Below are 15,248 nucleotides of genomic sequence, written 5' to 3'. Positions count from 1 at the left end.
CAGTTTTCTTTCACATTTATATTTCAGTAGTTATATTTTCATAGATTTATTTCAGAACTCCAGTTCAATTACTTTAAGTATATTTCCTCTATTTTTGGGCCGAAAGTAGTATTTAGATTAGTTATTTTAACTATTTATTTATTTTTATTATTTAAAGTTTTTCCTCAAATTTTAATTTATTTTCTTGTATATTAAAAAAAAATCTATATTTACTTAAATAGTAATGACCTAAACCTTCTAGAAAAGTTGGGGCGTTACAGTTGGTATCAGAGTCAAAGTTTTAGATTTTGTAGACTGACTTACGATGTAAGTCTTTGATTTTATCCCTATGGTTAATACGGTCTTTCGTCACTCGCCAGGTACATTTTTATGATATAATTTAAGATTGTGCATATGACCTTGCATGAATTAAACTAGATAAGTAAGCATGTTATGAATGAACTCGTAGTAAAAGACTTTTAATGGTGGAAATTAGGAAAAAAACTGCTGCCATGTAGAAGTGTTCATAGAGGTGGTATTGGAGGTAGAGGAGCTGGACGTAACCATCCTGCGGGACAACCTGAAGCACAACCTGGAGGACAGCCCGGGGAACAACCAACTGTACAAGCTGTCAACCCTACTGCACCTGTTACTCAAGCAGACCTTGTTGCTATGGAGCAAAGGTACAGAGACTTATTGTTTGAAGTGATGGCACAACGACAGCCTGCCTCAAGACCTAGACAGCTCTTGTTCAGGCATCGGCTGTAGGTGATCAGATTCCAGCTACAGGAGTTCAGGCCCCAATTGTAGCCCAACACTTACCAGGCATGCTTTTAGCCGAAGCCAAGCACTTGAGGGACTTGAGGAAGTATAACCCTTAAACTTTTGATGGATCTTTAGCAGATCCCACCAAAGCACAAATGTGGTTGAGTTTGGTGGAGACCATCTTTCGTTATATGAAGTGCCCTAATGACCAGAAGATTCAGTACGCTGTGTACTTACTGATTGATAGAAGCAGAGGTTGGTGGGAGTCCACAGAGAGGATGTTGAGTGGAGATATAAGTAAGATCACCTGGGAGCCGCTCAAGGAGAACTTTTATGCCAAATTCTTCTCTGCCACAGTGAGAGAGGCCAAGTGCCAGAGTTCCTAAAACTAGAGCAAGGTAACATGACCATGGAAGAGTATGATCAGAAGTTCAATGTGTTATCCCAGTTTGCACCCGATTTAGTGAGAACCGAGGTTGAGAGAGCTAACAAGTTCGTCAAAGGTCTCAAGTCAGAGATCTAGGGTTTCGTTCGCGTCCTTAGACCAACCACCCAAGCTGATGCGCTGCGCATGGCAGTAGACCTGAGTTTGTATGAGAGGACGATGTTGGCCAAGGCTGTAGAGAAGGGGCCAACTTCGGGACATAAACGGAAGACTGAGCAGCAGCCTATAGTAGCACCACAAAGGAATTTGAGATCAATGGTTTGTTCCAACGGCACTGACAACAAGCTACTCAGACAGGCCAAACCTTGAAGGTACTATTCATGACTCTTAATTATGGAAGACCTCACTCGGGTCGTTACCTAGCAGGAAGTGGAGTATGTTACAAATGCAGACAACTTAGGCATCTAGCTGATAAGTGCCCTCAGAAGTCATTCGGAGTTGTTGCGAACCAGACTTCCCCACCCCCATAAGGGAGAGTTTTTGTCACTAATAGGCAGGAGGCCGAGAGAGTTGGCACAATGGTGACAGGTACACTCCCAATCTTGGAACACCTGGCTTTAGTATTATTTGACTCGGGGTCCTCTCATTCTTTTATATCCTCTGTGTTTGTATAGCATATGAATTTAGAAGTAGAACCCCTGAGTTACCTGTTGTCTGTTTCTACTCCATCTGGAGAAATTATGTTGTCGAGAGAAAAGATAAAAGCATGTTAGATAAAAGTAGCAGAGCATGTTTTAGATGTAACTTTATTAGTATTGGACATGCAAGATTTTGATGTAATATTAGGCATGGATTGGCTATCCGCTAACCATGCAAACATAGATTGTTCCCGCAAGGAGGTAGTTTTTAACCCTCTTGAGGTAACTAGTTTTAAGTATAAGGGGCAGGACTGTGGTTCTACCTAAAGTTATCTCAGCCATGAAGGTTAGTAAGCTGCTCGACCAGGGTACTTGGAGTATCTTGGCTAGTGTTATGGACACTAGAGGGCCTAAAGTATCTTTATCATCTGAGCTAGTGGTAGGGAAATATCTCGATATTTTTCCAGAGGAGCTTCTAGGACTTCCGCGCCGCAGAGAGGTTGACTTCGCCATAGAGCTCGAACCAGGTACTGGTCTCATATCGAGAGCCTCATACAGAATGACGCCAGCAGAACTGAAGGAGCTGAAGGTCTAGTTGCAGGAATTGCTGGACAAGGGTTTATTCGACCTAGTGTGTTACCTTGGAGAGCACCAATGTTGTTTGTGAAGAAGAAAGACGGGTCGATGCGTCTTTGCATTGACTATTAGAGCTCGCATATTGACAAACAGAGCAGACAGAGGAACTATGCTGATGAACGACGTAGGGATCTTGAGTTTGACGTAGGAGACATGATTTTTCTGAAGGTAGCACCTATAAAGGGTGTTCTAAGATTCGAGAAGAAAGGGAAGTTGAGTCCACGTTTTGTAGGGTCGTTTGAGATTCTTGAAAGGATTGGCCCTGTAGCTTATCATTTGGCCTTGCCTCCGCAATTATCTGCAGTTCATGATGTGTTTCATGTCTCCATGCTAAGGAAGTATGTGGCAGATCCCTCACATATAGTCGACTACAAACCATTGCAAATTAACGACAACTTAAGCTATGAGAAGCGGCCAATTGAGATTTTGGCTAAGGAAGTTAAACTGCTTTGTAACAGAGGAATTACATTGGTCAAGGTTTTGTGGCGAAACCACGAGGTTGAGGAAGCTACTTGAGAGAAAGAGGACAACATGAGAGCGCATTATCCCGAGCTATTCGAGGATTAGATCTTTCAAGGACGAAAGTTTCTCAAAGGAGGAAAGATTACAACACCCCAAAACTAGTAAGTTAACTTTAATGTGGGTTATATTAAAAAAAATTGGGTGTTATGTGTGAAATTATTTGATTTGTGGAAGTTAAGTGCGTTGGAATGATATGTGCTTAATTCTGAAATTTGAAATCATTTTGTTAAAGTGGTAATTTTTGGATTGATTGGTTGGTAAATTAAATTTGTAAAGTTGAAAGTATTATGAGTAATTATTGTTTATGGGTATAAGCAAAGTTATAGACGAATAAGAATAATTATATTATGGGATAAAATAAAACACAATTCAAAACAATTAATTACCAAGATTGATCTCAATCGAAAACCAAAACGCATCACATTACGAAGATATTGTGCTTCACATAACACTCCAAATAGCTATACCAAAATTACTTACTACATTTTCCATTTTGGCAAATCCACCTACAAGAATGCTAGTTACCAAGCTCATTTCTATGCCTTCTCTTCTTTCATTTTTCTGACAAAAGATAGTATGAATAAGGCTGCACATTTGAAAAAATAAAGACAATTAATAATCAATAATGCTACCTAGCAGTCACAAGTTAACAATCAAATGAAGAAACCCAAGGATTTTTGCGGCGGAAGCACGATGAAGATTGGTTGCCGTTCGCGATCTAGGGTCACAGATTGAGAAGAGAACAAAATTAGAAACCAACTTGGAGAGAGAAAAGAAAAATTGATAGGGAAAGAGTAGAGTAAGAAAGAGAAAAGTAAGAAAGAGAGGAAAAATTTAGTTTTTAAAACCTAACAATTTTTAAAAAGAAATTAAAAATGGGGGGTCATTAATGTTAGTTTTTACAAAATACAAAAAATTAAAAAAAAATAAAACTGGCTGATCATTAATGTCGATTTAAAAACGACATTAAACCTTTATCATTAATGTCGGTTTGATCCACCTTTTCAAAAACGACAATAAAGACAATTTTTCATTTTTTTCACCTGACACTACAACCCAGATTTGTTGTAGTGCTATTATGGGTTGATGTATCTTTTTCAGATAAAAAATGCTATTTGCTAAAATTCAAAAGAAAAAGTTGTTTTGTCATTTTTTAAAATGACCCATAAAAACGTTATTATATCTCTTATGACAAAGAGTGTGGATTTACTAGTCCATATTTGACTTGTTTTTTGTTGGTAAAATTGGATAAGATCGCATTATATTGATATAATTACACTAATGACACTCTTAAATCAATATTAATAGAAATTATAATTTAATTAATGTTATTAGTTAAATGAATATAGTTTAAAAGTCATTCTAAACACAATTAATGTAATTGTTTTTTAAATTTAATTCATTTTCGCATCTTTGTGCATATGTACGTGTGTGCGTGTGTGTGTGCATATGTGCGAGTGCGCGTTTGCCCGTGCGGATTGATGTGTGTGTGCGTATGTGTGTGTGCGTGTGTGCATGTGTGTGTAGATGTGTGTATGCATGTGTGAATGTGTGCGTGCGTTCATGCGTGTGTTCGTGTGTGTGCATGCACATGTGCTTGTGTGTGTGGGTGTGTGCATATGCTTGTGTGTGTGTGTCAGAGTGTGTGTGCCCATGTGGGTGTGTGTGTGCGTGTTTGTGACTGCACATGTGCCCGTGTGGGTGGATGTGCGCGTGCGCGTGCGTGCATGTGTGTGTGGATGTGTGCAAATGTGCATGTGTCCGTGTGGGTGGGTGTGCGCGTGCGTGCATGTGTGTGTGGATGTGTGCAAATGTGCATGTGTCCGTGTGGGTGTGCGCGTGCGTGCATGTGTGTGTGGATGTGTGCAAATGTGCATGTGTCCGTGTGGGTGGGTGTGCGCGTGCGTGCATGTGTGTGTGGATGTGTGCAAATGTGCATGTGTCCGTGTGGGTGGGTGTGCGTGTGTGTGTGTGTGCACATGCGTTCATGCGTGTGTTCGTGTGCGTGCATGCGCATGTGCCTGTGTAGGTGGGTGTGGGTGTGTGTGAGTGCGCATGTGCCCGTATGGGACGTGCGTTCATGCGTGTGTTCGTGTGTGTGCATGCGCATGTATGTGTGTGTGTACATATGCGTGTGCCGCGTGTGTGCTTGTGTGTGTGTGTGAAAGTGCGCGTGTGTCTGTGTGGGTGTGTGTGTGCTCGTGTGTGTGAGTGCGTATGTGTCCGTGTGGGTGAGTGTGCATGTACGCATGCGTGCATGTGTGTGGGTGTGTGTGTGTGCATGTGTGCAAGTGCGCATATGTTTGTGTGGGTGTGTGCGTATGTTCGTACATGTGTGTGTGTGTGCGCGTGCGTGTCTGGATGTGTGCGTGCGTTCATGCTTGTGTTCGTGGTGCGTGCATGCGCATGGGCGTGCGTGTGTGTGGGTGTATGCATGTGCGTGTGCGAGTGCACGTGTGCCAATGTGGGTGGGTTACGTGTGCTTGTGTGTGTATGAGTGCACATACGCCTGTGTGGGTGCGCGTGCGTGCATGTGTGTCGATGCGTGTGTGCCCATGTGGGTGGGTGTGCGTGTGCTAGTGCATGTGTGTGCACGTGTGCGCGCGTGCATATGTGTTCGTGTGTGTGCATATGCATATGTGTTCGTGTGTGTGCATGTGCATGTACGTGTGCGTGTGTGCATGCGTATTTGTGCGTGTACGTGTGCTTGTACGCGCATGTGCGAGTGCGCGTGTGCCGTGTAGGTGGGTGTGCGTGTGTGTGAGTGCGCATGTGCCCGTATGGGTGGACGTGCGTGTTTGCGTGCATGTGTATGTGGATGTGTGCATGCGCTCATGCGTGTGTTCGTGTGTGGTGTGGGCGTGTGCGTGTGCGAGCGCGTGTGTACCCGTGTGGGTGGGTGTGCGTGTGTGAGTGCGCATGTGGTCGTGAGGATGGGTGTGAGTGTGAGTGTGCACATGTGTGTGTGTGTTGTGTATGCGTGTGCATGTGTGCGTGTGTGCATATGTGTGTGCACACTGCCTTCACATGGATGTCAAAGAAGCAACCCATTGTTACTCTCTCTACGTGTGAAGCATAATATGTGGTTGCTACCTCATGTAACTTGGTTGAGAAATCTATTAAAGGAGTTATGATATTGCCAAAAGAAGAGCCAACCAGAAGTTTTCATAGATGACAAATCAACAATTGCTTTGGCCAAAAACTAGTTTTCCACAACCAGAATAAAGCACATTGATACACATTATTATTATATTAGAGAGTGCATCAAAAGAAAGGAAGTATAGTTAGAGTGCGTGAAGACTCGTGATCCGGTAGCCAACATTTTCACTAAGCCTCTTAAAAAAGAAGAATTCACAAAATTGAGAGACCTGCTTGGAGTAACAAAATCAAGTTTAAGAGAGGATGTTGAAATATAAACTTGATTTTGGGTTTAACAATATTTAGGCATAGCCCAAATAAAAGCCAAATTTCTATAAAGTATTAATTACTACAATATTCTAGATAAATCAATTGTAGGAGATATTTAGAGAAGATTGAAGATACATTTAGAAAATATAAGAAATGAGTGTAATTGTAAAGAATATTCTAGAGAGTCATTTGTAACCGTTAAATAAAGAATGTGTTGCCAAAATCCTAGCCATTCATTTAGGAGTGACAACTAGGATAAATAAGAGGGATGTCCTTCGACTTGTATTAAGTCAAAAAAATAGAAGTGTCTAATAACACAAGTAGCCTCTTATCTCAATTCTCTCTTCCAAATTTCCTCCAACCTCCAAAAATCCTTTCCAACAATGTATCATTGTATGAGTTAGTAGTAGTAGAAAGAGGAGGGCGATATTTGTTGGCTTCATCCCGTTTTTTAGGCTTATAGAACGTAGTTTGGGAGGGGTGTCCACTAAAGTTGATGCCAAATCTTTGTTTTTGGAGGCATAAAAAAATGATGAAATTGTTAAGCAACTCTTAGAAAACAATACAATTTGACATTTCATAGTTGAGGAATTGATCTGAAGATTGATAAGCTTATTTGCTTGGACTAAAAAAGTTTGTTTAATTTTTTTAAAAAATGAAAATGGCTACAATTAGGTTTTTCTCCCAGCGTTACTAAAGTTTGATTGAAATGCCTTCAGATTTAAATTTCTAAATGGTTTGTTGAATTAGTGTTTAATTATCTCATAGGTTAACTTTCGCTCTTACTATTGATGCGTGACTACAATTGGTATATGTCTGAAAGTGAAACCTAAACCTTTCCTTCACTAGAAGAAATATGGGCTTTAGTGTCAGGTGAAAAAATGAAAATCTGGCTTTAATGTCATTTCTGAAAAGACGGATCATTAAATTTCCATTTTTAATTTTTATTTTTTTTTATTATGTGAAAACTGACATTAAAGACCCTTCCCCTTTTTAATTTCTTTTTTAATTTTTTTAAGTTGTAAAAATTAAAATTTCCCTCTCTCTCTTACTTTACCCATTCCTATCAAAATTTTCTCTCTCGATTTCGAATTTCCTTCTCCCTTCTCTTCTCATTCTATGACCTAAAACTCATCGTCGTCTTTGTGCCCATAATTCATCCCAATCGCCGTCGTGGCTAAAACTCTTCCTTCAAGTCTTTCCCAGTCGCCATCGTGCTTCGGCTATCGAGAAACGCCTCTGTTGTGCTCAATCATCTTCGACCATTCGCAGTCGCCTATAACTCTTCCTCCAAGTCTTTCCCAGTCACAGTCGCCGTCGTGCTTCCGCCGCAAGAGTCCCTCGTGTCCAATCATCTTCGAATCCACCACCATAGCCACACCGTGCCAGCCATTGCAACCATCGCGTGCCCAGCCGTCATCTTCGGCTAGCACAGGGCAGACCAAGACATAGGGCAACTCAACCCGTGAATACCAATCTGGTATTACTTCATCAGACATTGGACGAAAGGGAGTGGACTACAGAGGCCCTTTCGAGCCTTCTTCTGGAGGTTCAAAGAATTTTCATACGCTTTTTTTTTTTAGGCATCAAAATAGATCATTGAATAAATCTTTAGTAGGTTCTAATTTCTGTTGTCTGCTTTTTGTTATTAACATATTGGTATGTGGATTTAGTTTGGTAAGAAAATGTAATGGTAAATAGAGAGTTGATTTGGAAGATATGAAGAGGAAGTGGGCAGTGGGTTAATGGAGATTGGGGTTTAAAGGTAAAGAAGGAAAGTACCAAAGAGAGTGAAGAAATGAAATAGTGAATGATAAATATAAAAGGTAACTACAAATAAGAGAAAGGGAGAGATTTAGTTTATCATTGTTTGGAAATTGGAACGTAATGTTCACTTCTCTATTTTCCTCAATTTAATTTAGGATTAACTTTTGAGACATTTTTCACTGACTTCGTGTTATTAACATATTGGTATCTGGATTAGTTTGGTAAGAAAATGTAATGGTAAATAGAGAGTGTTGATTTGGAACTTATGGAGATGTAGTGAGAAGTGTGTTAATGGAGATTGAGGTTAATAGGGTGAAGACTAGATTTATATTAAGTGTGTTATAGGGACTGTAAGTTCATCTTTTGTTTTTAAACATATAATAATTATTTGTGTTTTATTTCTATTTCTCTAATCTTAAAATGTCTTATTAATTCTTATACTTTAGTTTATGTAGTAGTAATCTTTGTTTTTTCAAGTTTGGAAATTTATTTGACAAAGGTTAATGTTGGAGACTACACTTGTAACATCTCGAACTCTAGGGTACCTTATATATATATGTGTGTATATATATCCTTTTTTTAGAAAAGAAGTTAAGGGAGAAAGAGATTTGGAAGGTTAAGATAATAATATACATTTAATAATATTGTTATAATTTTTTTAAATCATTAAGTTAAATAAAGAAAAAGGAAATAAAAAAAAAAAGAAAATACATTTAATAATATTCTTTCTCTCTCCTCTCTCTCTCTCTCGCACGTCCCTTCCCCGTTTTTCTTTTTCTTTCTTTTTCTCTTCCTCTTCCTCACATCTTCCAGCCGCCCCACCCTCTTTTTCTTTCATCTCCGATTCACGAAGCCGCCAACCAGAGGTTCTTCCACCGTTCAGATCCACGACAGCCACCGCCTCCTCTGATTATGCTTTTGGGGTTGAGATGTTTATTAAAAATGGGTTGAAACATTCAAAGATGTCGAACGTCATGACTTGTCCTTGTTTAAAATGCGTAAATGCAAAGACTTTAGATGTGAATACAATTAGAGATCAATTATTTTTTTTAACGACATCGAGTGGGGAAGAAATTCTTGTACAAACCATCACGTTCTTAATGCAACAGTTGCTACTTGTGGCAATTCATGGTATTTTATGAAACATGTAAGACTTGTAATTGTTCGACTATGCTTCTTCTTTAATGCTATATGTAAGAAGACAGTTGGTTCATCACAATTTAAAAGGAATGCAAGAAGATGTTGTTGTCACTCTATGCCTATTAGAGAAGTACGTTTCCACCATCATTTTTTACCATAATGGTACACCTTGTTGTGCATCTCATAAGAGAAATTGAGTTATGTGGACCTGTTCATCTAAGGTGGATGTATCCTTTTGAACGATACATGAAAGTTTGAAAAATTATGTGTGAAACAGAAATCGACCAGAAGGATGTATGGTAGAAAATTATATTGTTGAAGAGGCTATAGAGTTCTGTTCAAAATTTATGGTGGGTGCTAGCACTATTGGACTAAACTCATCTGTAATAAAAGCAGATTCAAACGTGGATAGATCATTATCAGCTTCTTCTTTTATCAGACCGATTAAGGAGCAGTTAGATCAGCTCATCTTTACGTTATTCAAAATGTAAACGAAGTTCTACCATACATTGAGTACGTTCTAAATCCCATCTATTCTCATTTTACATAAGTTGGGTATGTAATTACCTAATAATTTTGTTATTTCTGACAGAAAAATATGGAGAGTTTGTGTAAGCTTAACTCTGGTAAATATAGAAGTAAAAAATGGATTCAAGAAGAGCATAATCGAACATTCATCGTGGTTGTCCACCACGGGTAATTACTAGAACATACACTTCCATGTTTATTAGATCTAAACTAATCAGATCCAATATATTTTGTAGGTTGCCCTCGCTCTCGAAGTTCCTAAAAATTCCATCACGCCTTCCTTAAGATGGATAGCTCATGGACCTTCTCCACATGTGGCTACATATTCTGATTACATGATCAATGGTTATTACTACCACACAAAAAGACGTCGATGATATTAGGAGAGTTCAAAATAGTGGAGTTAGTATAACAACCACTACAATGCAAGTGTCTAGTTCTAAAGACAAAAACCCAGTCATATCAGATATGACATTTTATGGCATAATACAAGAGATATGGGAGATTGATTACCATCAATTATCCTTTGTTTTATTTAAGTGTGATTGGGTTGATAATAGAAGTGGAGTCAAAGTGGACGAGCTTGAGTTTACCATTGTGGATCTCAAACGTATTGGACATAAATCAGACCCATTTGTTTTAGCCTCCCAAGCAAAACACATATTCTATGTGAAAGATTCTGCAAATCCTAAATGGTCAGTGGTTTTAACATCTCCACGTAGAACTATTGAAGAAGATTTCTTTGAAGATGAAATAGGAGATATGCTACTAGAGTGTGGTTATGGAGTTGTTCAAAAGATGCCCAATGTTGATACACCTCACGAGATTGATGATACAACTTCATCATATATTAGACATGATTGTGAGGGTAGATGGGTTGATAAGTAATAATTGTATAAATGTTTTATTAAGGTATGCCATTTACTTTCCTTTATAATAGATTTATGTTCAGAGATTGTAATTACTAAGCTTATTTTATGTCCTTACTTTGCTCACTAACGTGCTTACTAATACATATATGTTTTTTTTTGCAGATTCATAGATGGAGGAGTCACATACTTAAGTGAGGATGAAAGAAAAATGATTCCCAAAGCAAGAAACAAATCATTCGCGCCATGTGGCCCAACGACTATGCCAGAGTTAGCATGTAAGAAACTGGGCAACGGTTGCCCGTTCAATTTAATGAACATGGGCAACTTGTAAGAGCTATATCTAAGAAAATTCAAAGTTACATTGGTGTGTGTGTTCGACAGCAGATTCCTATCACATACAAATCTTGGAAACAAGTTTCGAATGAGTTGAAAGATAAAATCTACGATTGTATATCGGTATGAATTCTATAATTACATTTTTCTTACAATGTAGTTTGATTTCCCTAAGTCTAAATATTTTTTTCTTTTTTCTTGTGTAGATGTCGTTTGAGTTACATCCCAATGTTAGACATTCTATCCTAATGTCTGCATCAAGAAAGTATCGAACTTTCAAAACTACGTTAACTCTTCTGTATATACTTCCGTTTAAGGATCAACCATCATGTTTGTAGTTTCCTCCTAAGATCTATTCTCATATTAATCAAGAAGATTGGAAATCCTTTGTGGACGCTAGACTGACTGAAGAATGTGAGGTAAATAAATTTAATTACATGTTAACTTTAATGTTGGTTTGGTATGTAACTACAAACTAATTTTTTGTATAGGATTATAGTCGTATTCAAAGGGAAAGAAGATCAAAATGCATATACAATCATCACATTGCTAGTAAGGGATATGAAAATCCTGCCGAAGAATTAGTAAGTATTTCTAATTGAATGAAATAATTTATCTTAATATGTTTATGCTAATTAAAATATATCTTTGGTTGCATAATATAACGTGTGATCTTTCCTATCGTTCAACTCTTTGGAAAGAAGCAAGAAAAGGAAAAAACAATGATTATTTTGATGATGCTACTCGAGATTGTGTCTCTCGAATCGTAAGTTTGCTTGCGATTTACTTATATACAATATTTAATCTTTTGTTAACTTAGTTAATGATGAATACTTGTATTGTTCTATAGGATGCATTAGCTGAAACACATAGAGATGAGGACATATTGACTGAGTCATTGGGCTCTAAGGAGCATGGTGGACGTGTACGTGGCATGGGTGGTTTTGTCTCTCAATCACTATATTTCAAGACAGTGAAAGGGAAAGAGAAAATTGCAAGTTCTCAAGTTGTAGAAGATGACTCAAAAAGCAAAAGTTACAAAAAGGGTCATAATCACTTGAGATCGTCCATCAGAAGTGTTAACATAGATCTCTATGCCGATGAGGATTTGGGCAACACACCTATGAACGAAGAAGTGAAGGTAATTAACTTTGTTGTCACTTTTAAAATTTTAATGTTTATAGGATAAATTGTTCTTAATGATGCTTTTAATACTTGTAAAGTAAACACCGTGCAAATTGGCTATAGGAACAATTAATAATATTGTTGCAATAGCAACCGTACTTGATGATAGCAATGGTGGTCCCAATGTTAAAATCTTGGTGGACTTGCTCACAGGAGGAGATTGTAGTTTACCTATTCCAGTGAAGGGCAAGATAGAGACTTTAAATCAAGCATTAGGTAATATTGTTGAATGACCTCGTTGACTTGTTTATGTGCTATTGAAGCTTTGATATTTATTTGTGATTGTATTTTAGGTTTTGATATTATTTTGTTTGTGCTTGGAGCATTCAACCCCAAAGGATGTTCTGTATTCTTCAAATTACATAAATGTTAATGGAACCATTAAGCTCTTATATGGACATGTCGTGAACAATATGAAGGATGTAGATATGGTTCGCATCCTAATGAACGAGCTAATATTCGGTAAAAACAAATTCATTTATTTAGCTCGTTAGGACTTGCTCCATTATTGCGGCATGGTAGAAATAGGCTATATGTGCATCCTAGCATACATTACGTAAGTAAACATCTTTTACTCATCTTTATGTCCAATACTATAGCTATAGTTATTTTGTTCCTTTTTAACTAAGGTTGCTTTTACTTAGATATCTTTGGGATGAATGTGATTGTGGAAGCAAGTTTTTTGTTATGACCAAGCAAAAATAACATCACATATCAAGGATCGTGATCTCCGATCCAGAAATTTTGCCAACCAGTTAGAAGCGGCTACCTTGGAACAAATAGTTCTAATTCCGTATAATACTGGGTAAATAAATAAGATTAACACATTATTATGTTTTTCATTGAGGTTAAATGTATACTCACATTGAAGATGTTTATTGTAGTTTTCATTGGATGTTGCATGTCATCGATCTTCGAGAGAACTGTGTTTATGTTTTGGACTCTCTTCAAAGTAAAGTTAACGAAGACATCCATGGAGTCATAAATGTGACTTATGATTTACTTCTTATTTGACTTCATTGTCTTCTAATTCTAATGTTTCCAAATGTATAGAGGATTAAAAACATGGCAAGCTAAGCATGATTTACAACATTATCGGTCAAATCCGAAATGGAAACCTATAAAGGTAATTTGCATTGACACATAATTATTTTCAATGAAACATAAGAATAATTTGTATGTAATTTATATACAGTGAGTGTCCTCGTCAATTGGATTCGGTTGGGTGTGGGTATTATGTCCAAAAGTATATACATGAAATCGTGCATATTTCTAGTACTCCCATCACTAGCCTTGTAAGTTTCTACTTTCACTTTTTATATGTTACAAATTACATAAATTATCTAAACTTATTCTTTTCATACCTTTCTTTTTACGTAGTTTAATACAAAAAAGTGCATATACGCAAGAGGAGATTGACGAGATTCGAACAAAATATGCAAGCTTTGTTAGCCGATTTGTGTAAGCTTTTACACTTTTTTTGTAGTATATAAGTTACTAGTACTAATACTAATTGTTTTAATATATAAGCTACGAGATTCTAGTACTACTTGTTGTACATACTTTAATTTTGAGGTTTTCTGCTTGTAGTAGTTTATGAATAAGTGTTGTATTGTAGTGTTTTAGGTGTTGACTTTAGAGTGTATTTGTTGTAGTACTATGTGGAAAGTGTGTATTAGTGGAGGAATTTGTTGTACACATACTTTAATACTTTACATATTATTTACTTGATTGATATGTGTATTTTTGTAGTATTATGAAAGTGTGGAAAAGTGTATTTTTGTAGTTTTCCATGGAAGTGTGGAAGTGTATGTGCTGGTTTTGTGGCCTCTTACCATGTTGAATTCTATAGCTAGAAATAGTATTAGTTTGCCATTGGATGTGTGGAAGTGTATGCTGGTTTTGTAGGGGTTGATCTTCCTTGTAGGTGAAATGGAAATATTGGTTTGCCATGGAAGTGTGGAAATGTATGTGTTGGTTTTGTAGGTTTCTTACATGTTGAATTCTATAGCTAGAAATAGTATTAGTTTGCCATTGGATGTGTGGAATGTATGCTTGTTTTGTAGGTGTTGATCTTCTTTCTTGTAGGTGAAATGGAAATATTGGTTTGCTATGGAAGTGTGGAAAAATGTATATATGTTGGGTTTTTAGGTGTTGAATTCTGTAGCTAGAATTGCTATCATGGGAGTAGATGTAGAGACAATATTTGGAAAAGTTCTTTTCAACCTTTTATGCTACTAGTGTGAGGAAGAAAATCTATGGCATCACACAAGGAAAGGATGAATCACTTTACGATTATTGGGGGAGATACTTGGCTCAGTGCCAAGTTTTTCATCATTAGGTACAGAACCATATGTTGATTCAATATTTATATGGGTGATTGTTGCAATGAGATAAAATGATTATTGATGTGGAGGCATGAGGTGCTCTTAAGGATAATATGACAACTAAAGTAAATAAATTGATTTCAACTATGGTAGCTAGCTCCCAACACTTTGAAATGTAAATTTATTAGGTCCCTTCCTAGTATGTAAAGGGTATTAAGGTTATTACATATTGACTGTAATTTGAAATGTTCATATTTACTTTGAAAATTAGTATAATGTATGGTGATATATTATAATATAAAATTTATCTTTTAATTGAACTTTATTATATAAATTTAATTTTGTATATGATTTAAAATTAATTTATGAAATAATAAATATTTGAATGAGTTCAAATATTAATTTAATATGAATTAAATTTGTAATAAAACTATAGATTAAAATTTAATACGTATATGATACAAATTCAAACAATAGGTTATGAGAGAAATTCTTATATGAGTATGATTCAAATCTATATTAAATCAAATATAAAATATTTAATTTAGAAATTAAATAATTGAAGAATTAATTAATAATTTAGTTTAATTCTATTTAATTAAATTCAAACTATTGGTTATGTGAGAGATATTCATTTAAATGTGATTTAAATAATTATTATATATTAACTAATTATTTTAGTGTTAATCAAATTTAAGTGGAATTTTCAAATATACTAATTAAATTGAAACTAATTAGCATAATAATTAAATTCTCTATAGCA

General features: G+C 36.5%; 1 long non-coding RNA gene across 3 annotated transcripts; it reads left to right on the top strand.

Annotated features, from left to right (window-relative positions):
- Positions 1-11,643: 11,643 nt before the first annotated feature.
- Positions 11,644-13,140, top strand: LOC116405003. Of its 3 annotated transcripts, none has more exons than XR_004218053.1 (4): positions 11,644-11,739; positions 11,824-12,114; positions 12,312-12,374; positions 12,803-13,140. It is a non-coding gene; the product is annotated as an uncharacterized LOC116405003 (long non-coding RNA). The 3 variants fall into 3 exon arrangements; XR_004218054.1 differs by having other exon boundaries at positions 11,720-12,114; positions 12,803-12,963; positions 13,043-13,140; XR_004218052.1 differs by lacking the exon at positions 11,644-11,739 and having other exon boundaries at positions 11,743-12,114.
- The last annotated feature ends 2,108 nt before the right edge of the window (positions 13,141-15,248 follow it).

The sequence above is a fragment of the Cucumis sativus genome, chromosome 7 (genome assembly GCF_000004075.3).
Source record: "Cucumis sativus cultivar 9930 chromosome 7, Cucumber_9930_V3, whole genome shotgun sequence".
Taxonomy (NCBI): Eukaryota; Viridiplantae; Streptophyta; class Magnoliopsida; order Cucurbitales; family Cucurbitaceae; genus Cucumis; species Cucumis sativus.
This window is presented reverse-complemented; position numbering and strand designations above follow the sequence as displayed.